Genomic DNA, 26005 nt, shown 5'->3' on the forward strand with positions numbered 1-26005 from the left:
TTTAAGTTTAAAAAAGGAAAGTTGAAAGAACCTCTGGTGCTAAGAGGCAGGAAGTGGAGGTTATTTGATCACGGAACAGGCAATGAACAGGAACAAGCCACCTCATGGGCAGAAGTGGGTTCAGGGAGGATATTTGATACAATGATTATGATAAATGCAACTGGAGATGTTTTTAAAAGTAAGTATGGAAACCAAACTGGCCTCCATCACTTCATTCTTCAGCTAATCCTCCAAGGAAGAAGTGAAGATACACCCCTCAAACTAACTCTACAGGCTAGTGTACGCCCTCCACCCTCAGTTCACTCATTTCAAGCTGAACCCACACAATCTTTGATACAATTTTTTTTAAGGGCAGTATAAATTCAGGATGAAAGATAAAGATGGAAAAACTACCAAAATACAGTAGGATTTCAGTAAAGGCAGAGTAGATCTGCAGGATAGTGGTGGGAGCTGAGGAAACAGGTCTGCGAACAGAGGGTAAGTGTCTGGGGTGACAGAAGCTGTGGAAGACTGACTTCATCTACTTCACAGTTTGACATAAGGTTAACCCTGAAATCTGAAGCCTTAAATAGCGGCAGGAGAAATATTCCAGATATGTTGCTTTCACAACTTTGTACAAGCGTGGTTTGCAGCCGGGCAGGTATAGTTTGAAATCTGGCTCTTTTATCGACTTAGCTGTGTGGTCTCAAGTAAGTCACTTATTCTCTGATTCTGTTGCTTCCTCTGTAAAGCAGGGCTAAATACTCCCATCATATCATCAGAAGAGTATGACAAGGGCGGGTCCAGACGCTGATGGCGGGCAATGACCAGCACCAGCACCACTATCGTCAGCTGACGTGTAGGGCACATTGACCAAACAGCCAGTCCACACTGAGCATTATATATGAACACACACACACACACACACACACACACTCATTCAATACTACAAGGGGTCTTATACCTTACATATAATTTGTTATACATAAGAAATTGAAGCCCAGGTCACACAGCTCAAGGTCACATAGGAAGTGGTAAGCCCTGGATTCCAATCCAGGCAGTTTATCTAAAGACATATACTATATATCTATATATCTCTCTCTATATATAGATACTATATATCTTAGATATATATATATCTAAGAACATATACTTAACTACCACATGTAACTCAACACACAGAAATTAGCCCATAAATGTTTGTCATTATTGTCATTACCATATCATACAATCACAAACTTTAAAATTAGTACGGCCTCTCACAGAAAGCCATCAGAGGAAAACCCGCTCGACTTCCTCTTTCCAAACCTACAAGTCAGCTTCCACCTGCCTCATCCTCTTCTTCCTCCCTCCTGTTAGATTCGAGAGGTTCATCTAAGGCCAACCCCTCATCTGAGCATAATTTTTATCCCATCCTCTTGGCCTCCTCAGTAACCTTGTCATGGGCGGTCCCCTCTCTTGTAGACTCAACCCCTCCCTCTGCACTGGAGACTTCCTGATAGCATTTAAATATCCTCAAGTATTTCCACCTAAAACAAAACTCCTCCCTCCCTCCACCCCACAGTCCCCTCCAGGGACTGCCCTCTCTGATACTTCACCACTAATCTGTCTATACTCGCTCTATGCTCACTCTCTCCAGGCTCTTCTACCGTTCAGTCTCCAGGCCACTGCTGCCACCATTACTTCTTAACAACAGCTCCCCTTGGTTTCCCAGAGGCCTCTTGATGGCTTCGTGACTCCTATAATCATTCAACTCCGAGTAGCATCTACCAGTGATGGCCATTCCCTTCTCCTTCTTGAAACATAATTTTCCCTTAGCTTCAGGGATATGATTTACTTCTGGTTTTCTTTCCATGTCTCTGGATATTCCTCAGTCTCTTCTGCTGTTTCTCCCTTCTCTGCTGGGCTATTAAATGTTGGCATTCCTCAAACGGTTGCCTTCTCTTCTTATGTTAAACTCTCTCCCTACAGACTCTCATACACTATCATGGCTTCAACTCTCATATACAGGCCAATGGCTTCCAAATTTATCTAACCCAAACCTCTCCTCTTGTACCCAAATGCCTCCTAGACATCTCCACATAGTTATCTCAAAGGTACCTCTAGTCACCTTGTCCAAAATCAAACTCTTGATCTTCCCCTCCGTGCCTGCATCCCCTATGATAGCAAAGGGCTCAGTTAGTCATCGAGTTGGACAAGTCAGAAATTTAGCAATCTTTCTTGATTCCTAATACTCTCTCATCATCTCCCAAACCCAATCCATGATCAAATCTGATCCATTTTACCAATTCAATTTCTCTTGACTTCTTCAGTCAGAGCCTTTGCTCTGTTCTCTGTCTTTCCTCTGATATGCTCTTTCCCAAACCCAGTCCTTTACTTAATAACTTCCTGCTCATTCTTCACAGAAGAGCCTTTCCTGACCCCTCAGCTTAGGTCAGAGTCTCATAAAGCAGTGTTCCTTTCGTTCTGAACACTACCCAAACTTGTAATCATACTTTAATCAGTGCGATTACTTAGAGTATCTTAGAATATCTTCATCAGAATACTGTGACATTCATTAAGGATTCCATTACTGTAAGCACACAATAAGAACTCAGTAAATACATACTGCTGATTTGATCTAATACTAAGGTCCAAATAGATAGGCTGGCCAAAGATCTTGAGATTAGGACCTATTTCTTCTGACTTCCAATATAGTATATTTTATGTCATTCCAAACTTCCACAGATCATATCTCTGAAAACAAATATTACTTATACTATGATTAGGGTGAAGGGACACTTCTTTACCAATAGAACTAATACTGAGTGATAAAAACTCAATTTATTTGTAAATACATCTGCTCTACTCTCAGTCTCATGTACACAGAACTTAACATAAAAGGTCTATTGTGCTCTTCAGCTATCAGAATTCTCTGTGAAACAGAATTATTCTGAAAGTCACCCAGCACCCTAAAACATCAGATATAAGACATCAGATATCAAGGTGAGTTTTAAGATCAACTACCCTGAAGGATCTGCACAAAGAAGATGGCTGAAAACTGGCTATATAACTTTTAGGGTTACATAGAGAATAAATGGGTCAGGAGTGAACGTCCATAAAGAGATCTGGTGGACAGAATTTTTTATTAGAGCTGTGGTGTGCTCTAAGTCCCAGCCCGTTTCCACCCAGCAAAAGGGTCTACGTTCCCTGCATGTGTCAGGGCAAAAGATATCTGACTGTTTCTGATAGATCAGATGCGAACACACGTAAGAGCTGGTGCAGGGCTGTCTTAGGTTCTGTCCCAGAGATGAGACAGACAGCTGATGAGACTTACAGCTGAAGGAAGCTGGAGGGGGCCTGTGGGCTCCTAGAGGGTGGATCACTGGCATTCTGAGAAGTACATATATATTTCTGTATATAAATTGAGATTTTCTTGCTTTGCTTTGTTGTATAACCTGCTTAAATTTTCATCTAGAAAAAGAAGAAATGGATCCTGAATAAATTTAAAGAGATGTGGAAAACAAAATAAAGTTCCTTGTGATTGTGTCTCAGGATTCCTATTTAAGAAACTGATTCAACTGAATATAATTGAAAATATCTTAGAGTAAAAAGGAGGGAAATGGGTATGTCTTGCATTTTAAATGTTTTTTTTCTATTTTATTTAAAACAAAACAACTAAAAACCCTATTTCCTTTTAGAGTGTATTTCCATGTTTGAAATTCTAGACAGGAATTTAAACTTTAATGCTAAATACTGAATTAAAAATTCATTTAAAATACCTTACAATTTGCAATATTTACATGTAAAATGCATAATTTAAGAGCTGAATTGGCAGCATTTTGCAGACTTGAATCTTTTCTTAGGACTTTCACCCAAGAAAAATTAAGTCAGCTCATGAATTCTGAATGACTCTTAGCAGTTAAATAAAAAAAAGACATAAAGCACAAGGCCCTGTTTCCTCCCAGGAGTTGAAACCATAAATAACAATCATCTATACTCTTTCTTTAGACCCCCATTTCCTAAGATTTAAATAAAGCAGGAAGTAATTTTCTCAAACTAAGAGGTACATGTTAGAGTAAGAAAACTGGCATCAAAGAATCCTTAGAAATCTTAAGAGGGATCACGCAGACTACATAGCCAAGAGGACAAAGGATGTTTCACAGTGACCTGCTAGACTTGAAGGACCTGACATCTCCCCTTCGAATCCATCAGAGCCAAAACACCTGATGCTCAGAAGCGGCACTGATACAACAGTCTCACTGTGAGTTCAAAATAGAGTATTTGCTGATGTCTACGGAGCATGTGCTCATGTTTCAGGATGAGCCCAACTGCCCGAGCACTTACCTCTGGGAATACAGTCAGCAAAGCAACAAAAGGATCTTAAGGCATTTTGGGAGACCTAGGCTGTCCTGTCACCCAAAATGTTAATTTCAGCAGTCACCTGATGTCTATGGGCTTATATGATTCCCATATGATTTCATAAGCGCTATTTCTTGTATACAAAAAGTGTAACATAAAATTCATTTAACCTGTTCAAATTCAGGTTTTTTTGAGTTCCAAAAGACTGAAATAAATTTCAAAAACTTGCTATACTCCTTGTTTCCTGAAGGAAATCATGGAATAGCACAAGTCTCTAACACTAGTCATTTTTAAAACAAATCACATTCTCTTCACACTTTAAGCAAATTTTAATTAGATGAAATAATCTATCTTTATAATTGCTATTATTATATAATTTTTAAACTGCCATCTTAACTAAAAATATTGTTTGTGTTAACTGACATTAAATTAGGTTTTGGCCATTAACACAGCACTAAACTAAATGAAGAGTAAATATCTGGTTAATTTGATCAATGTGGATGGCTTTATTACGCACTGGTCATCTACATTAATCAATCTACAGGATCACTGCCAAGTCTCAACTTCATCGTATGCCATTATTAAACAATATACATACTTTATTGTTGGTATACAAAGACAGTTACCATAAAATTATACATCCTCATCTTTCGACTGAAGCACTGTACACTCATACGGGTTCCATGGTATCACAGAGTCATATTTCCGTGACACTATGGTTCCCCTTTAAATGCCACTGTAGTGCCTTCTCATGGACTCCTCCACTTCAACCACAGACATTCCTCAGGGAACACACCAAGGACAAACAGCATGCTAGGAGACCTGACTACAGAAGTGATTTCCTTGGGTGCAGCTCCAAAGAGCAGACCCAGAAATGAGACAGAGGTCCAGAGGAAGGCCAAGGCCTTGTACTGAACCCATGCTCACACTCTACACCATCACTCCCCTTTGTCACTTTTCAAATGATCAGAAGTATACACATCTGCCCACCTAGCCCCTTCACGCCAGTGGCATATCTATGACATGGATGACACTTACTCAGCAGTTGCTCCTAGCACTTGATGTGAACTTGGTCAGAATCTTCTATAGCAAGCCTCCCACTATATCACCCTCTCCTGATTTTACATCTGGCTTTGGGCATAGACATTCTGTTCCATTTAGGAGTTCCCTTCCAGAGCTGACTACAGTCTGACAAATTTACAGATGATTTACATACATATTTTGTTTGGCCTATATGAACTACTCAGAGTTTTTAAGTACTTTGAATTACTTAAAAATCAAATAATATACAACTCTAGATTACCAACTTATCTTAAAAACTGTAAGAGTTAGTAATATTGGGCCTGCATTTCTCATGGCAATTGACTAGGGCTGCCCCTTCAAATTATGAGCTCTCCACATTGCTACAATCCCCACCATGCCCTATTATCTACAATTCAGCCCACTCTACTCAGGCAGGATACCTGTCTGACTCCTATGGGCATTTGTGTTTCTAAGTGCTTTTGTAAAACTACGTGAGTAATGTGATTGTAATTAGCTGTTTAAAGAAGCAAGCCATAAAAGCAGATCTGGTTTTGCAATGTTACGATGGACATGGTAATATGATCACTACCACAGCCAAAATTCCCTTCAGGGGAAGGAGAATGAAGCAATTCCTTAAAAGCAGGTCACCATGGTTTACGACACAGGATCTCATTCATACCCTGGCTACAAGTGACTGTACCAGGAATCAGCATCTGACCAGTCACCTATAGACCAGACAGTTGTTGCTGAGATAACTGTCATAAGATCTTTGTCAAAATATGTACCAAACACAACAGTGCCTGGCAAATCCAACAGGACCCTCCTTCTTCTTGGAGAGTTTGTGAAAGAAGCAGCATGTGAAGAGAGAAGAACGAGGTCACCAAAATAGGAATAAAGAAGGACATTAAATAATGATAAAGGGGCCAATTCATCAAGAACATAACAGTCCTGTGTATGCATCGAACAACAGAGCTTCAGAGTACATGAAGCAAAAACTGATAGAACTGGAAGGAGAAAAAGAAAAAATCTCTATCATAGAGATTGGAACACTCTTCTGTCATTAACAGTTACATAAAACAAATATATAAAAATCAGTTTAAAAAAATCAGTAAAAATATAGACGGCCCAAACAATACTACCAATGAACTTAACATAACTGAGGTTTTTAGGACACTCTACCCAACATCATGGAATATACATTACTTTCAAGTGTACATGGAGAACATTCACCAAGATAGACCATATTCTGAGCTACAAAAATAAACTTTAACTAATATAAAATAATTAAAATCATGCAAAGAATGTGAATTAAATTAGAGCTCAATAACAAAGAAATCTAGAAAATCATCAACATTTATAAAAAGTCTCTTCTAAGTAATTCATGGGTCAAAAGGCAAATTATAAGGAAAATCAGAAAATGTTTTTAACCGCATAAATGAAAACACAACAGATCAAAATTCATGGGAAACAATCAAGCGCTATTTAAGGAAAATTAACAGCATCTAAATGCTCACAGTATGAAAGAAGAAAGGTTTATAATCAACAATCCAAGCATCCACCTTAAGAAACTAGGAAAAGAAAAGTAAATCAAAAGCAATTCAAAAGAAGAAAAGTATAAAGAGTAGAATTCAATGAAAATGAAGACAGGAAAATTATTAATGGGTAAATCACTGAAATCAAAAGCTGTTTCTCCAAGAAGTCAATAAAACTCTCTAGCCAGATAAATCTCTAGCCAGACTGTCCAACATTATAAAAGACAAAAAAATCACTATTATGAAAGAAGGGATGTAACTACAGATCCAAGAGACATTAAAAGAATCACAACAGCATCAAAAAGATGAAACACATAGGAATAACTTAAACAAAATATCTGCAAGACCCCTACAATGAAAGCTCTTCTGAGAAAAATTTAAGGACCTAAATAAATGGAGAGATAAATCATGGCCATTAATCAAAAGACAGTATTGTTAAGATGTCAAGTCTTCCCAAGTTCATCTACTGATTTAATACAATCCTAATCAAAATTCCAGTTAACTATTCTGTAGAAATAAATAAATCTATGTGTAAAAGTGAAGATTAAAATAGCCTCATTTTGAAAAGAAAAAAAATTTTTGAGAACCTCCTAGAAGAGAACATAGGCAAAGCATTCTCTGACGTAAATCTCTGCGATGCCCTCCTAGGGCAGGCTACCCAGGCAACAGAAATAAAAGCAAAAATAAACAAACTGGACTTAATTAAACTTACAAGCTTTTGCACAGCAAAGGAAACCATAAATAAAACATAAAGACAACCTACAGAGTGGGAGAAAATAGTTTCAAACAATGCGACCGTCAAGGGCCAAATTTCCAGAATATACAAACAGCTCATACAACTCAATAACAAAAAACCAAGCAACTCAGTCAAAATACAGGCATAAAACCTCAACAAACATTTTTTCAGTGAAGATATATGAATAGCCAATAGGCTCCAGAAAAAAATTTCAATATAGCTAATTAGCAGAGAACTGTAAATCAAAACTACAATGAGATACCACCTCACACTGGTCAGAATGGCCATCATTAAAAAGTCTACAAACGATAAATGCTGGAGAGGGTGTAGAGGGTGTAGGGAACCCTCCTACACTGTTGGTGGGAATGTGAATTGGTATAGCCCCCATGGAAAACAGTATGGAGGTTCCTAAAAAAACTAAAAATAGAGTTGCCAGGTGATCCAGCAATCCCATTGCTGGGCATATATCCGGAGAAAATTCTAATTCGAAAAGATACATGTACCCCAATGTTTAAAGCACACTCTTTACAATACCCAAGACACAGAATCAACCTAAATGTCCATCAACAGATTACTGGATAAAGAAGATGTGGTATATTTATACAATGGATACTACTCAACCATAAGAATAATGCCATGTGCAGCAAAATGGATGGACCTGGAGATCGTCATTCTAAGTGAAGTAAGCCAGAAAAAGAAAGAACAATACCATATGATATCACTTATATGTGTAATCTAAAAAAAAAAAAACTTACTTATAAAACAGAAACAGATTCAACAGACATAGAAAACAAACTTACAGTTGAGGGGGAAGGAAGGAGTGGAGGGATAAATTGGGATTCGGGATTTGCAGATACTAACTACTCTATATAAAACAGATAAACAACAAGGTCCTACTGTATAACACAGGGAACTATATTCAATACCTTGTAATGGCCTATAATGAAAAAGAATATGAAAAGGAATATATATATGTATAAATGAATTACTATGCTGTGCACCAGAAATTAACACAAGCATTGTAAATCAACTATACTTCAATAAAAAATTAAGTGAAATTAAATTTAAATTTAAATAAAATTTAAAGCTGAACTACTCAAGTTTGAGGAAAAAACAATAAAGTAAAAGTTAACTAATTTCAGAAAGTATAAAATCAAAACCAAACAAAATTTTAAAAAAATTAACAGAACAAAATATTAATCTTATAAAAAAGCAATCCTTAACTATTGTATTTATATAAAATAAAAAGCTAAAATAAAATATAAAAAATTCGAAGACTTGAATATCTAATTTTTACAACTTACTATAAGCTACAGTAATCAAGATAGTGCAGAATTGGCATTAGGACAGACAGACAGTACAGAAATAGATCCACACATATATGGTCAATTGATTTCCAACAAAGGTGTCAAGGCTTTTCAGTGGAAAAAGAATACTCTTCAAAAAACAGTGCTGGGCATATACTAAAATTGGAAGGATACAGAGAAGATTAGCATGGCCCCTGAGCAAGGATGACATGCAAATTTGTGAAGCATGCCGTATTTTTTAAACAGATGAATAAACTGAATTTTTATTTAAAAAGTAAAAAAAAAAAACCAAAAACACACAGTGCTGCGAAAATTAGATCTCCATATTCAAAAATATTAGCTTCACTTTTACCTTACACCTTTTATAGAAGTTAACCTGAATCAAAAGCTTAAATGTAAGAGTGAAAACTACAACATTTCTGGAAGGAAACACAGAAGAAAGTCTCTATGACTCTGAGTTAGGAAAAGATTTCTTAGGATGCAAAAATGTGTGAACTATTAAAAATTATAAATTAGACTTTCAAAATTAACAATTTCTTGTCTTTAAAAGACCCTATTAAGAAAATAAAAATACCAGCCATAGTTTGGGAGAAAATATTTTCAAAACACATCAAGGACCTGTATTTACAGTATATAAACAACTCTTAAAATTCAGTAAGACAAACAACCCACTTTTTTAATGCACCTTTGATAACACACAAATGAGTAATAAGAATATGAAAAGATGTTCAACTTCATTAATTAATAGGGAAATTAAATCCACACTGAGTTACTACCACACACCGACTAGAATGAGTTAAATTTAAAATGACTGACAATACCAAGTTTTCCCAAAAATGCAGAACAACTCAAACTCTCATACATTTTTGGAGGGACTACAAAGTAGTACAGTCATTTTGAATATTTTCAGTTTCTAACAAAGTTAAATATACACTCAACCATACTATCCAGCAATTCCAATCCTAGGTATTTATCCAAGAGATGTGAAAACACACATCCATAAAAACATTGATATGCGATGCTCACAGCATCTTTATTCACAATAGCTAACAAAAAAATGTAAACAACTCAAATGTCCAGCAACATGCAAATGGATAAAACTGTGGCATAGCCATGCACTGGAAAATTTCTCATTAACAAAGAGGAAAACTACTGACACAAGCAACATGGATAAATATCAAAGGCATTCTGCTAAGTGAAAGAACCCAGAAACAAAACTTCAGTATCATGACTGTGGTGATTACTACAAGGGTATAAACATTTGTCAAAACCCAACAAACTATAAACCCAAAAGAAGATATTTTATTGTAGGTAAATTATACCTCAATAAATCTGATTTTTTTTAATTAAAAAAGAAACAGCAAATGTTGGGGAGCTCACAGAATCACTGAGATGGCTAGAGAAACAAACTCAAGGCTAAACTTCTAGGAAAACATCCAAAACTATGCTGGAGAACTGGCTTGATGAGCAAACTGCTGTGTCAGTCCCTGTCACCAAGCCCTACATGCTGGAACCTAGGAGGACAACTGGTCCTGATGCCAGGTCTCTACCCGGCACTCAGCCTATGACACTATCATCCCCCAAAGCCATAGGCTCCTGCTGCTACCTACGCTCAGCACAGAGCCCGCTCCTCACAGGGTTCTCTTCCAAGTCATGTCTCACCTACGTGCCCCTGAAAGACAGCTGAAGTCCAAGCGGCAGAAGAGGCTGGAAAATTGAGTTCTCACTTCCAAGCAGGGGGAGGCGGGCTCCTAATGTGTAAACTTCTCCAAATGTAGAAATGTTATTCAAAATGTGATGGCCAGATGTGAATAGGACAAATGTTGACTACAGCAAGCAGTCAATGAAAACACTAAAAGTTCTCTCTTTCCCTTTCTGCTCCCCTACCTCTTCTAAACCTTTCTTTGTCAAGCACTCTGGATTTCCTCACTTCAGAGGCTTTTGCAAGGTGGAAAGCTGAAACTACCAAAGACAAAAGGCTTCCTGTCTCTAGGGGAAGCCCGTGCTCACTGAGGAAACTGTCCTGTGGTAGAGGAGGTGAGAGGCATCTCTGAGCTGAAGAAAGGAGAAAAGGGGCTACTAGGAAGGGCATGCATGCTGGCCAAGTTTCTGGAGAAGAGGGGATCCATGCTCTGCTTTCCTCGGAGGCCAAGGGAAATAGCAGAGCCTCAGAAAGGATGGCTGCTCCTGGACGCTGAGCCTCCATCACTGCAAGATCCCCTGTGTTCTACACAGTACAGAGCTGCAGAACAAGACTTCAGCGGACCCTGTGGGTTCAAACATCGGTAATGTTAGTAGTTACCCCACAGAGGACCAGAGGGGTCCCCCAGGGTTTGGGCTCTATAGGAAACCTTGCAGTGTGGGGAAAGGAGCTCCAGTAGTAATTGATATTAAATTTCCTGCCAACCTGAAAAGAGGGAGTGCCACATTTGTATTTAACTTGATTTAAAGAAAACAGATGAATAGTATTTCCTGTAAACTGCTGCAGGTCCTAGCAATAAGTATAATTTAAAAATAAATCTTAATTCCCCAAGGATTATATGAAAGACTTTAAAAAAAAATTTCTGTGCTTTCAAATTTTAGAAATCACTTAGAAAGAGGGTAGGGCATGGGGAGAGAAAAATGACAATCTATGAGCCTTTTTTTTTTTTTTAGTGTTTCAGGATAATCTTTTGTTATAGGGGCAACCTTCTGGGCCAATTTAAACTTGCAAGTCAAAATGCTTGTAAATTTAGTTTTCTAAAGAACTTCTAAAAATGCATGTTTTTAAACTAGACAATGACTAGGGTGGGAAGAACGTACCTTTCTTTCGTGGCTTAGTTTTGTTGTGTTTTTTAAAGAAATTACACTCCTTTAGTTTATATTTTGGTTGGCCTTTGTGACACTGTGACACTGTAGCTAAATGCCAGTATCAATCTGGTTAGCAGATTGAAGTTTTATATTGGGAAATACTAACTAGTTTCCAGATGGCAAAAGGCCAGATAAACGGCCTTTACTGTTAAATACAACAGCATATCTCAACTTCACCATGTGGTTGAATACAGCCCCGCTTGGCTATAATGAGCGAGCGCCATTTGTTTAATGAAGCATTCATATGATAAAAGGGGCTACATCAACAAGGAGAGTTATTTATGAACAAATAAGGCCATCTGAAACCATCAGGAAGGATGTTATATTCTGAAACCAATTAAATTCTTTTTAAAAAATGACTCAACTGGAATATTTTATTTCTGTTCATCAACAACATTGACTCTTTCCAAACTAAACACTACTTTTAAAATTTTCTCGATTTTGGGGGATATGTTTGTGTAAGTACCAGTTTAACTTTTAACCAGTTTAAAGCATTCTTCAGTGCCTACAATATGAAAAAATAAGAGACCTGAAATGTGGAGGAAATAAGATCAACAAAATTAAAAGACAACTTACAGAATGGGGAAAAATATTTGCATATATCTGATAAGGGGTTAATATCCAAAATATATAAAGAATTTACACAACTCAACAACAAATAATAAACAATCCTTAAAAAAAATCAGAGGATCTGAATATTTTTCCAAAGAAGACATACAGATGACCAACAGGTACATGAAATGATGTTCAACCTCATCTTTCATCAATCATCAGGGAAATGCAATTCAAAACCACAATCAGATATCACCTCACACCTGGCAGAATGGCTATCATGAAAAAGATTAGAAATAACAAGTGCTGGCAAGGATTCTCCAAGGATCTCTGGAGAAAAGGGAAGCCTTGTGTACTGTTTGTGGGAATGTAAATTGATACAGCCACTATGGAAAACAATATGGAGTTTCCTTAAAAAATTAAAAAATAGAACTACCATTTGCATTTGATCCAGCAATTCCACTTCTGGGCATTTACCCCAAGAAGACAAAAACACTAATTTGAAAAGATTTCTGTACCTCCATATTCATTTCAGCATTATTTACAATAGCCAGACATGGAAACAACCTAAATATCCATGGATGGATGACATACAATAAAAATGTGGTAATATATGTACAATGTGATATAATTCAGTCATTAAAAAAAAGAATGAAATCTTGCCATTTGTTACAACATGGATGGATCCTAAGAGCATTATGCTAAGTGTGGAGTAAGTCAGACAGAAAAACATAAACCCCATATTATCTCACTTCTATGCGGAATCTAATAAAAAAAAAAGAAACACCAAGCTCAAGGATATATAGAACAGATTGTTGGTTGCCTGAGGCAGGAGGGTGGGAAAAATGGATGGTCTAAAGGTACAAATTTCCACTTACAGAATGAAGGCCACGAGGATGTAATGTACAGCATAGTGACTATAGTTAATAATGCTTGTTGCATATTTGAAAGTTGCTAGGACAGTAAATCTTGAAAGCTCCAATTACAAGAGGAAAATTTTTATATGTATGATGACAGATGTTATCTGGATATACTGTGGTGATCATCTTACAATACATGTTTACAAATATCAGATCATGTTGTACACCTGAAACTAATATGTTTATGTCAATTATATTCCATTAAAAAATGTAAAAATAGGGAATTTGGTTATCTGCCCTGTCAGAAGCTCTTAGAAATCTAAGAATGATGACAGAGGTAATATGACACCAGAACCGTGTACTGACACAATGTGTCCAAGCACTTTCCATGACCTTCAGTCAAGGCCCTGCTGAACATGGCTCTGCCTACAGCACGTTGTCACACACTGGACTCTCCTCAGCTCCAGGAATACCCTGGGCTCTCCCAGTTTTGTATGGTCTCTTTCCTTAGCTTGAAACACCCTTCCACATCACACACACACATACACTCTCACGATCCTTCTAACTCCTACTTACCTTTCACATTTCAAAATTTTCCTGGCCTCCAGAACGGGTTACCATTCCCCTTAAAATACCTCCACGGTGCTCTGTACTTCCCTGAAACTGTCATAAGACATTCTTACCAGATTCTAGGTAGAAACAATATGCCCACATCCCAGCACATAATGACCATAATACAGTAAATGTCCAATATGTATTTGATAATATTCATCAAGAACTTACATGTCAAATACTCTTCTAAGCACTTCATATAAGCTTAGTAACAAACAAGACTGGGAGGTGATAGGATTATTAATCGTATTTTGACACCGAGGCCTAGAGATGCTAAAAAATATTCTGGGATGGAACTGGGATTCAAATCAATGTCTGGTCTGACTCCAGGGCCTTTCTGAACAACTACCTCATACAGCCTCCTAGTAACAGTGAAAAGGGTGCAGGACTTGGGACTCAGGCATGGCTACTTCCTCGTTGTGTAACTTTGGACACATAAACCCTTTGAGCCTTAGTCTTCCCAGATTTTTTAGAAAAAGGATAAAAAATATCTACCTCACAAGATCACTCTGAAGAAGTGTACATTAAGTACCTGGCATAAAGGAAGTCCTTAATACATAGTAACTGAATCCAATCTCAGGAAGATAACCCAAAGTAGCACTAAGCAGTAAGAAAAAAATGGAAGAAATCAAGTACATATTCACCTAGACTCACACGATTGTCCCAGTGGCATGAAACTTCTCAAGAAAATTATGGTCATATAATTATTTTTGACTTTTACCTACAGCTGTAATTTTTTAATTATCAAGAGCTATACAAAGTTTAAGTTAAGAGACAACTTCTTTTGGTAGCTGTATTATTACATATTCATAACCTCCACTCCCCAAGTAAAAAGCTAAAAGACTGAATATGCTCCCATGACAGAGCAGGAGTGAAATTCAAAAATTAAACGTGAAGTAAAAATATAAAAGAAACATGAGAAAACAAACAACTGGTGGGAAATAAAATGACAAATCTAAATGAAATCAAGCTCATGCAGGAAATAAGCAAGAAAAGAATGGGGAAGATAATGGGGATAGAAGGCCCTGTATTGTTGACAGTATCTGATCTACTGATTAATGTTATTTCTAAGCAGATTAACCAAATCCCAACTGTTCTACATCAGGTCCTTTCTCTAAGCTTCTCCCTCAGACTAGCAAACAAAGAATAAATAAAAATTTTAAACACACAAATGAAACGGAAGAAAAAGCCCACCCACACGAAACAGAAATGTGCCGAGTTGATGTTTCACCCCGATGTTCCTGTTCTTTCCTTTCATTCTGTGCCTGTACTAAAATGATAAAGCCATAAAGCTGAAAAGTTAAAAAGGGGAGAATAAGCTCCTCTGAGGAATTCTCACAATATAGCATCAAGCCATCCTCCGTCACCAAGAGGTGATGTAGTGCTGGAGATCATCACATGAGTGGGAGGGCGTAAAGAAGCAGTGTGGGGAGATTGTCACTTTTGTTCCAGATGCAGGAAGAACTTTTAACCTTCTGCTGCTTCTCCTTATCATAACCTTCTCCATAGCAACCACAGAACTGCAGTGGCAAGAAATAGATGAGAGGATAAAAAATATATATATATTATATTACACACACACACACACACACACACACACACAAACCCTACAAAACTGCAGAATTCAGTAATGGTTTTTGAAAATATTACACGTTCCTCTGTAATCTCATACTTCTGTGGAAGATCAACCAGGAAGAACCAGAATTTAGCAAGCACAGTATACTTGCTACTTTTCTATAGCACTTATATTTGTAACATATATATAACACTTCACAACAGATTTAATCTCTAAGATGAGCCTATTCAACTAAAAAAAAATCTTTTGCGGTTTAACAGATTTCCCAATGTTTGGTCCAGGAGAACAGGCATTTACCTCACCTACATTCCTAAATAAGAGTGTTACTGCAGTAATGCAAAATAGTGACTCTGTGTCCACTGCACATTATACTGCTGGTGAAAAGTTTCAAACTAGAATAACTAGAACGGGTCACCCCCTGACAAGGGCTCTTATGCCAGGTAAATGCAAGAAAGGACTGTGGTCACTCTTTGGCAACCACGTGCCCTAGTTTGCAGTCGCTGTTCCCCTGTTTTGGCTTAACTTTGAGGTTCTGCTGCAGGGTTAACAAATGCACATAAAACAGGTTTCAGCATGAAGCCGTCCTGCAACCAGGCAGCTGTCAGGAGGCGTGATTTCCTCCTGACAGAAAAAGCAGGGCACCACCAGAGCCCCGCCTCATAGAAAGGGAAACGAGCTTCAAGTGCTGGCATTAGATGAATGAGTGTTACCTTCAGGACCTGCTCTTTGGGGAACAGACCATCCTGCAGACCTCCTCGTTGCTCCCGTTCCTACTCCCTGGGTGCCTGGGGACCATCTCAGAAGGGGCTAAGCACCAGTTAAAGCCCACACTCGATTCCAGAAGGTGTCCCCTGTGGGGAACTGTGAGACGTTCACCAGGTTCTCTGGCTCAGCTCATATACTTACACCTGCTCATTTGAATGTCACAGGAAGATACATTTCTATGCCTCCCTTTATTGAAATATAGGGAAAGGACAGGCAGTGAAGGGTTTGGACACAACAGGTTACGTGGAGGAGGAACAGGGAGAAAGTATTTTGATGACAGCGATATTATTAATAGTTTAATAGGAAAGAATATACTCAATTCCTTTTAGGAATGGGAAGGGAGCCGAGGCCAGAGCCGTGGTGTGTGCAGTGGGTGGAGGGGTGAAGGGGCACAGGCAGGGGGCTGGGGCCTGGGGAGCCCTGGGGAGCCAGGCTCCTCTTGCTCCCACCTTGGCCCGAAGGCTTATGTGAGCCCAGGCTGATCACATTTTACACTCAGTAATGCAGGCGGCAAACCAAATGCCAGGCACCAGTGTAAGTGGCAAACATGTAAGAGACATGGTTTCTACCCCCATGGAATATATAAGCCAGTGGAAATACAGCTGCTAACTGATTAAACACAACGGTGATAAACGTTATGCAGAAGATACGCACTTTAATTTCTCCTTTCTCAGGATGAGGTGCTTTTGGTTGTGAGGTCTGGTTATAAGTTGAGAGGCATTTCTCTAATAAACATGACTACTGGAACCACAGGCCCATGGACAGTGCTGAGTCCTGAGGTCCAGGAAAAACAGCACAGACTGAGGCTGGCTAGTGGTCCATGGCTGACACACAAGGGCCCAGAGGTCTGTGGGCTCCCGCTTTGGTCCCCCAGCCCTTCCAGAGCTGCTTCAGGTTCAGAGAGGATTTCAGCTGAATTTTGATCAACCTGATCTTCAGAGGAAGCCCAGACAGGCTGGTGGAGGGATGTTTTCTTTGGCATGAGAAAAAATGATCGTGCACTGGAGACAGCAAGCAGGACAGAGAGAACTTTCCGCCCAGCTGCCACTTTTCTGCAAAAATTTAGCTGCTCCCTGAGAGTAAAGCTTTGAGAGTGAAACTCACCCAGCTCCAATCTAGTCACAAAGAAACAAAATGCGTACCAGAAAATATGCACTTCCTCTGACTTCTCAGTTAAAGGGCTTTGAACATTGTAAAGCACTGTCAGATCTAATATAATGACTTATCCAACATTAATATGCTCCTTCCACATGATTTTTAAAGTTCTTCTCTCCTTTTCTCTCTTCCCAAAACACCTTCCAATTGGAGACTAGAAGCAGCAACAGCCCTAGACTCCGACTACTTTCCCTCGTACAGCACACACCATCTTATACTCTGAACCCAAGAAGGTGCTCCCCCCAGCACCCTATGACCTAGATACCATTTCAATTCAATCCTTTCAGACAATTCCACGGCTATTCAAAGTAGTCCGTGGTTTTCCGATTCAGCCAGATGAAAAGAGACTCCTAGGGGTCAGAATGGCTTGTGACTAAATTAATTAACAACCATAGAAGAACCCATCTAACTATCTATACACATACACACACGCATATACATATAACCTGAGAATTTGGAGGAAAAAATCAGTTACCCAGGCTGGATACCAAAAAACAGTATTAATAATACCACATGCAAAAAAGTAGCTGTTGAGTGGAAGGTGAGGCAAAGAACAAGACTGCCACATTATCAATAATTTTCAAAGGGTTAAACATTTTTCCCATGACAAAAAAAAAAAAAAAGAGACATTGGAGGTCACAGGTCTGTCCCTCTCAACCCAGTTTCCTAACAAAAATATCTCCAATCATCTGCTTCCTTTACCCCACTTCTCTCCTTGAAGCCACCTTCAAACAAAAAGGACACCCTCCCACCAATCCAGTGGCAGGCGGTACATTTAGTGCATTAGTTTTTAAATAAAAGAGTGGTCTACAAATAGTTCCTCAATTTTATTAAACTGAAGCTTAAAGAAAAAAAAGCATTTAAACTGTATGGATTGTTTCAATCTCATGTTATTTACTAGTTTCATTTCCAAGTTGTATTTGGCTTACGGTATGCTGTGATCGCTATTTCTACCTACAGTGAGTTTTTCACTCCTGAAAGTATCAGTTACCCAAATCGTGTTCAGAAATCAAGTCAGTGACCAGATGGCATTTGCGATTCTTGCTCTCCTATTCTGCTTTCATTAAAAGTCTCTTTGAAAGTATTTATTTTGGATGGTTTGATGTGCCACCCTTAAGATTCCCTATAGAGTTTACAGATTCTTTCATTTTCATGTAAAAATAAAGGTTTAGGATAAATCCTAGGCCTCAGATGTCATTTTAATGTTTGGTTTTCTTATTTGAAGCTTTACAGAATGTTAAAAGTGGAGAAAGTGACCTTAAATATCATCTAATCCAATCCCTTTATTTCATAAATGAAAAACTTACTCCACAACAGGGAAGTCACTGGTCTGAAATCACAGTTAGTGCTAGTCCTGAATTTCCAGCTGAGTGTTATTTCTACAGTATCAGATTTGCTGCACAAAAGACAGAAACTCAAATACCCAGGAATAAATCTCAAGTATTTATGAATAAGAAGCTTGAAATGTACGCCTCTTTATCTTTTCCACTGTTATTTATTCCATTACTCATTTGGACATTTACCAAACGATAGATGATGGAGAGAAAGAAAATGACTATGAAATCACTCCATTCTAATAATTTCTAGAAAACTTAGTTAAAGTTTTTAGATGAAAAGAGATTAAAATTATAGAGAAGTTTCAAATTGGTGATTTAAATAATTTCAATTATTTGTGTTTCATGTCTCCTTAACTTTTAATATATTAGACCACAGTCCCCATGAAAACATCAATAAACATTCTCTAAATGAGAAAAATCAAACATTGGTATTAATGTCTCTGCATGAACTCAAACTAAATACAAGAGGTTTGAAAACTTACTGTTACAGGGAAAATACAAAAGATACTTGGCTACAATTAATGCCAAAACATTCCATTTATGATCATTGAATTACACTGTATAAAAAATTCAGATAAATTTTTTAAAGTTAGTGAAATATTTTGAGAGTTGAACTAGATGAAAAGTGTAAAGCATAAAATATACAAATCATGTACCATAGTTTTATACAACTGAATCTGGTAATATTAAATATAAGTTCTGCAGAAAACCTACAAGTAACTTAACAGCTATTTAAGTTTGGTGGGGTTTTTTGGGGGAGTAGAAGAGGGGAGGTAATTAGGTTTATTTTTTTTGTTTTTAATGGAGGGACTGTGGATTGAACCCCGGACCTTGTGCATGCTAAGCACACGTTTTACCACTGAGATATACCCTCTCTCCCTCAACAGCTATTTACTGAAATAAAAATGTGATTGTAGTAAAAACATCTGGTCTAGATTATGTAAATGAAGCTAAGTACAGTTAAAACATTAGCACCCCATTGGAGAAGGCTGATGATATTTCTTGAAATGGTTAGGATAAAGTTGCCACTATTAGTAAAAAGTATTTTATAACTTCTACCACCAGCCATAAAAGACTCAACAGTATCAAACTCTCCCACCCACTGTATTTAAATAATTATAAAGCTGAGCAAAATACACAAAGCAAATGTTTTCAGAAGCTAGAAGAGAGGCACACAGGACTGTAAGGAGTTGAGCCCTATGATGGTCACAGCCTTCTGCCTCGAGGCACCTTCTAGACTTAAGTGTAGAGAAGTGGAATCAAAGCACAGCATAGCAGACTCACTAAGCTGAGAGGTAGACACTTACGTTCGGGGCTACTGAGGCGGATGGAATTTGTGGAGTAGGTCACCAGAAAGCAGGAGCTTTAAAAAGAACAGGCTCCAGATATCTACACAGAATTCCCCTGTAGCCTTTGGCTGAAGACTAAATTGAGCAGTCTTGATACAATAGGGTACGATTCTACGCAGTTCAGTAGAGAAGAGTTAGCAGGGAACTGAACACAGATATTGCAGGTTGAGATACTGCAGGGGGTCATGGCTCAGGCCGATGAGAGCCTCTATTTCCAGATCTCAGTATCTAAAGGCAAACAGTGTGGAGCCCAGGAGGGCAGTTGATTGCATCAAAAGTCTAGGGACAACACGTGGCCATTATGAGTAGTCCAGAGACTCTAGGATGCATAAGAGGAGGTTGTTAAAGCCTCTGGACTAAGAGTCTTGGGGTGGGAGGAGGGGCACCAACGATAGTGCCATTGTATTGCGACTGGACAGATTCTACAGCCTTTTGTTGTACGGAGCCCCATTTAAGACGAGCTGGTTTGCAAGTGACAGCATAAACTGGCTTAAGTAAAACTCATTAATGAAAAATACGTTGTCTCCAAAACCCAGAAAGACCTGAAAGATGTTGAGCCTATTTTAACATCTGTAGGTGCTGAAAGGGCCATTAGCTACTTCTTGACAGCGTCAAGAGATGGAGTGGCTCTCAGCTTATCAATTTTCAGGAATTTAACAAAGGTAGCAGGGCCCTGCACTATGTGTGGGGCAATGGCTCATGTCCTTTGTGAATATCAGTATGTCCTGAATGAGTATGTCAAGTGGATCTCCCCGGAGGAGGATGTCACCAGGGTGATGTCACACTTGTGCTTCCGGAGAAAGCTGGATGTGGTTAAGATCTTACCCACAAAGACTGTGTGCAACAGTGGGACTACTGAGGGATCCCACAGACAGCTGGGCAGAATCTACTGTGTCCTTTCAAAGATGAAGGCAGACTGCAGCTGAGAGGCTGCTGAAACAGGCTCTGAACAGAACATATCAGCCAAATCTATGACTGCAAAGTACTACCAGTTGCTGATTAGATGGAGTCAGTAATTTAAATAATACTGTGAATGGGGGCCTTCATGGGTATGATCACGCTCAAACGTTATGTAATCCACTGTGAGGCACTGGTCCTTTTCTCTGAGTTCAGGACAGGTCAGGTTCTGCTGTTAAATGGAGAAATTCCTTCTCTAAAAAGGTCATATATGGGCTTTAATTCTTGAAGACTCTATTTTCATTTACATCGGGCAGTATTAGCTATTTTAATCATAGAGTGGGGAAGAAGTCCAGGAAGTTCCATTTTTCCAAGCCAATTGTAAGTGCCAAAGATATAATTTAATTTAATGTATTAGTCATTGGGTCTGAGCATCCATGCTGACTACGAGATATTTTAGGGCAATAAATGCTATGACCATGGGGAATTCAGGCAAGGTTCTAATGGGTAAGGTGAGACATGCCAATTTGTTCTCCATTATATATTTGGTAATTTCTCTAAGAGCATAGGAGGAACCTTATTAAAATTTAGTAGGCTCCCCATGCATAGGGTTATTTTGTTTACATTTATTAGGATTCTGAGGTATAATTGTAATTTGAGTCCCCAAATCAATTAAGACACGAAATGAAAGTGCATTTCAGCAGATGTTAAAGTTAATTCAAAACCTATGTTGTAGAGGTGCAAAAGCCAATCAGTGTCTTTTTCTCTTTTCATTATGTATATTCTTTTAGCTAATTTTGGATTTTCAATTGGCCCAAACTGTTCATCTCTGATTCAGATTTTTGTTTCCTTCCATATATCCAGGTATTAGTTTGTTGGATTTTTCAGTGGTTCCTAATACACTTCAGAGAGATCCTCTCTGCCCTGCTCATATTTTTAGTTTCTCCCACCAGAGGGCCTCAAATAAGTATAAGCCAGGGTTAGGGGCCTTCACCATGGCAATGATGAGCTAGGTTTGAATTAACCCTTGGCTTTGCCATGGAGTGCCATGGGCGTTTTTCTCCAGAACCTTGAAATATTTGGGATGCAGCTAAGCTAGTGCTTAAAGGAAAATTTATAGCTTTAACTGTTTATATTAGAAAATGACATAATAAAGCTAATAAAACCTATAATAGTTGTTATTTTTATAATCAGGAACAAAATTAAAGAAAAATAAATGTTCTTTAAATTGATGGATCAGCTAGAAAAGAATATTTACAAAAATAAATAAATCCAACATTTATTGATGAGATAAAATTAGCAATAACTGATATTTTAATGTAAAATTTTTGAAAGACAACAGACATAAAGAAAAAGGCACACATCTCAAATATATGCCTCTGCATACTTCACCTCTTGGAGAAGGGATACACTCACTTTAATGTGAATGTAATATCTGACATTAATTCACCAATAAAAATTGGTATGTATGTTCTAGTCTTCAATAAATTAGAAGAATAAATTAGATTAGGTTGGGAGGTAAGGGGACAGTTACAAATGCAAAAGCTTAATAAAGAGAGAAAACACAAAGAATTTCCCTATATTTACTGAGTTAGGAATGGACATGCAGATTTGTTCTGGGAAAATAGGTAATTCCCTGACGCATAATATTTGATGCAACCAGCTCTTCCTAAAGAAACCATAGCACATATGCACACTCCCTCTGTGCTCTCTGCTTTCTCTATATAAGTAGTAACACGTGGGCTGTATCATGAATGGCAACAGAAATATAATCCCATACACTAAACTGAACAGCTCCAAGGAATCTGATTTGTTACATCACCCCACCACCAGTTTAAGCTTCCTCCAGTTGTTTTAACATAGCGAGAATTCCTCAAATCACCACTGCATGATTAAAAATGTGCTATTTCCCATTATACATGAAAAAGCATTATTGTAGCAATAGCAATACTGATTGCCAACATGAGACAGAGCATTAATAAGACACAGCAAAAAATTTCTAACACAACACACATTTTATATATTTTATAGAGTATATTTAAAGTTTCTCACTTATGCATTTTTCTTAGTGGGTGGAAATACACACACATGCAAACACATATAAACTCCAACTCAACTTTTTCATTTATCCCCGGAAAGGCATGAATAATGTATCCTTTGAAGTTCAATGGGGAAAATAACACTTCCCGTTTCTCTACCCTATTGAATTTTCTCCTCAAACGAGATTCACCTAGTGCCAGAAGCCTACAGTCACCAAACAAAGAGCTTTCTTAAAAACATTTCAAAAACAAACTTTTAAACTGCTGCTAGGGAGTGGATTAACAGCTATAAAGTAAAATCAAGCAGAAAATAATTCCTCTCAATCCAATACTACTGTATACTACTGCTCTAGTGCCTTCAGCCTGGACATTTCTCTTGGACATACATATAAGCTGGTAGACGGTAACGAGTGAATATTTTTATAAACCATTAGATCAGCTCTATGCAATGGAACTTTCTGTAATGAAAATATTCTATATATGCATTATTCAACAGGTTAGCTACTAGCCATGTGTGACTACTGAGCACTTGAATTGTAGCCAGTGTGACTGAGGAACTGAATTTTAATTTTAATAATTTAAATATCCACATGTGTTTAATGGACTGCATAGTTTCAGATTCTTAGTCTTTTTATAGAGCTAAACTATTCATTATGCATGTTTGCTCCACACCAGAGTTTGCAAACTGATGATCCATGGACCAAATTTGGCTGACAGATGAGTTTGGTTTAGTGATCCCAGAATTTTTTGCTTTTAGTCTAAATTAAATACTTCTAGACAGGGTGCTCCCCAGTTGACCACCATAGCTAACATTTCTTGATCCTCCTAGACACACACACACACACACACACACACACACACATACACAGAATCATGTGACTTTGCTACACATTTGCATAATGTGGTGGTATTACTTTACAGATTCTTTTTCACAAATCATCACACATTTACATATTAGTAAGCCTCAAGTGATAATTTCTTTTTAAAATAATACTAGTTCTGATACTGTCTAGCCCTTTAATGGGCACTTACTGTATGCTAATAAGAACCATTCTATGTTTTTCATACATAGTAGCTCATTCTTTACAACCTTTATATAAGTACTACTATTATATACTATAATCCTTTATTTTACAGATAAGAAAAGGGAGACATAGAGGGATTGAGTGATTTGCCAAATTACTGTAAATAAATGACAGAGCTAAAATTTGAATACAGTAAGTCTGCTTCCAGAGTCTATGCATGCTCCTTTTTATTTTAAACATTTTTTATTGCGTTATAGTCATTTTACAATGCTGTGTCAAATTCCTGTGTAGAGCACAATTTTTCAGTTATACATGAACATACATGCATTCATTGTCGCATTTTTTTTCACTGTGAGCTACCACAAGATCTTGTATATATCTTAACCACACATTCTCCATTCCTCACAAGAGAACCGGTTTCCTCCAATCATCACTTATTTTACAAGCAATATATTTCAAACATGATTTTTCAGTGCAATTACTAGTCACCCTTGTTTTGCAGAGTAACAGTAATTTCTGCTTTGAAACAGCAGTCAACTGCTAGGAGAGGCTTCAGAGGAAAGTGCTTGGCTACAGGCTACAATAAAGGGACCACTGGTTTTGGTACCACCTTGAGCAGGGGTCAAGAAACCAGCATACCTTTCATTACTTCCAAGGAAGGACATCACCCTCCAAATTTCCTTATCTTTCATACTTTCTCCGGGCTACTGAGCCTGTTACATATTTCAATTTGATTAGGAAACCAATAGCAAAATGAGCGAGATTTGCAGGGGCTGCACAGCGCTCCGAACATCCAAGGTACTAAAATCCAAAAGTGGAAATTCAAAAGTAAAAGGAAATCACAAATTTAACACTGCTTATTCTACAATCATTTGCAAATCACCCCTCTTCTTGTATTTCTCAGAATCACAAATATTTCTGCAAAGTTCTCTGTAACATTTCATAAGAAATGGGACTTAAAAAATTCAAAGCCATAAGGAAAGATTAAAGTTCACAATTTGCTTTGTCAATGACGAAGACCACTGTTTCATAAAAGAAGAAGAGAAATACATCAAAGTTGACAAGTGTGGCAGTGAACCAGAATCCAGAAACTATCATAATTAACATCACTGTGACCACTATTCATGCTTTAGAAAGAAAAGCAAGGGGGAACGTAGGCATATTTCGTGTCTAAACTTGGTAGTTTAATTTTTGCCTTCCCTTACTTTGTTACAGTGTACTTAGAGATGACTTACATGAGAGTCAAGGAATCTTGTAGGAACCACTACATTGGTCTCCAACTTGCCCCAATCAGTGAAGAAAACAAGGACAATGTTATAAGCAGCAAGACAAGGAACACTTACTACAAAGGGAGACATGCATACTCACTACAGTAACATCAAGAAATATAAACATGTGACAGCCATGATTGCTTCTGCCATTGGAATGATCCAAAATGAAGAACACTAGGTTTAAGTACAGTGAGTAAAAAGCTGAGTTAATGACAAGGTGAGCTGGTGACCTGTAGGATTAATAAGTATATTTTATAACAGGTATTCCTCAACACTTAACTACCAGAAAGGCATTATTACAATAAGAAAATGAAACAGAACAGGTATTTATTAAGGGGTAAGCTTTGTCCTTAGCATGGAGTTAAGCACTGTGAGCAACACAAAAGCACCAAATGAGATTCTTTACATAATAGAAGTCATCATCCCACTTCATATGTTTCGAGTGCTATCTCTCTTCCTTCCTCCCAGCAATAATTTTACTCCTGCTGAATGCTGTGGATTACAGAGGCACCTGCAAAATATGTGTGGGGGAGAGAAGACTGTTTTACTAATAAAGTTGGACACACCAGACTTCACTAGATGTTAAAGACTATACTTAAAATAGAGGTGATGTCTGGAGTAGGCAAGAAGTGCAATTAAGCTATCTGGCCTCAAAAATGCATAGAAGATTTTTCTTTAAACAGGGAGTCAATTTTGATGTTCCCTATCATGAATTGTAGGCCACAGGAATCTGCTTAGAGAAGATCCAAGCCCCTAAGTAAGATGTCTGACTCAGACCATATATGCGACTGGAGGTCAG

General features: G+C 37.9%; 1 protein-coding gene and 1 pseudogene across 2 annotated transcripts in view; one reads left to right on the top strand and one right to left on the bottom strand.

Annotated features, from left to right (window-relative positions):
• The window catches only part of IGSF11 (immunoglobulin superfamily member 11), a 111778-nt gene that overhangs the window by 25056 nt on the left and 60717 nt on the right, over positions 1-26005 (bottom strand). The window lies entirely within an intron of this gene.
• Positions 9063-9157, top strand: LOC116666744 (annotated as a pseudogene).

Source organism: Camelus ferus, chromosome 1 (genome assembly GCF_009834535.1).
Source record: "Camelus ferus isolate YT-003-E chromosome 1, BCGSAC_Cfer_1.0, whole genome shotgun sequence".
Classification (NCBI taxonomy): Eukaryota; Metazoa; Chordata; class Mammalia; order Artiodactyla; family Camelidae; genus Camelus; species Camelus ferus.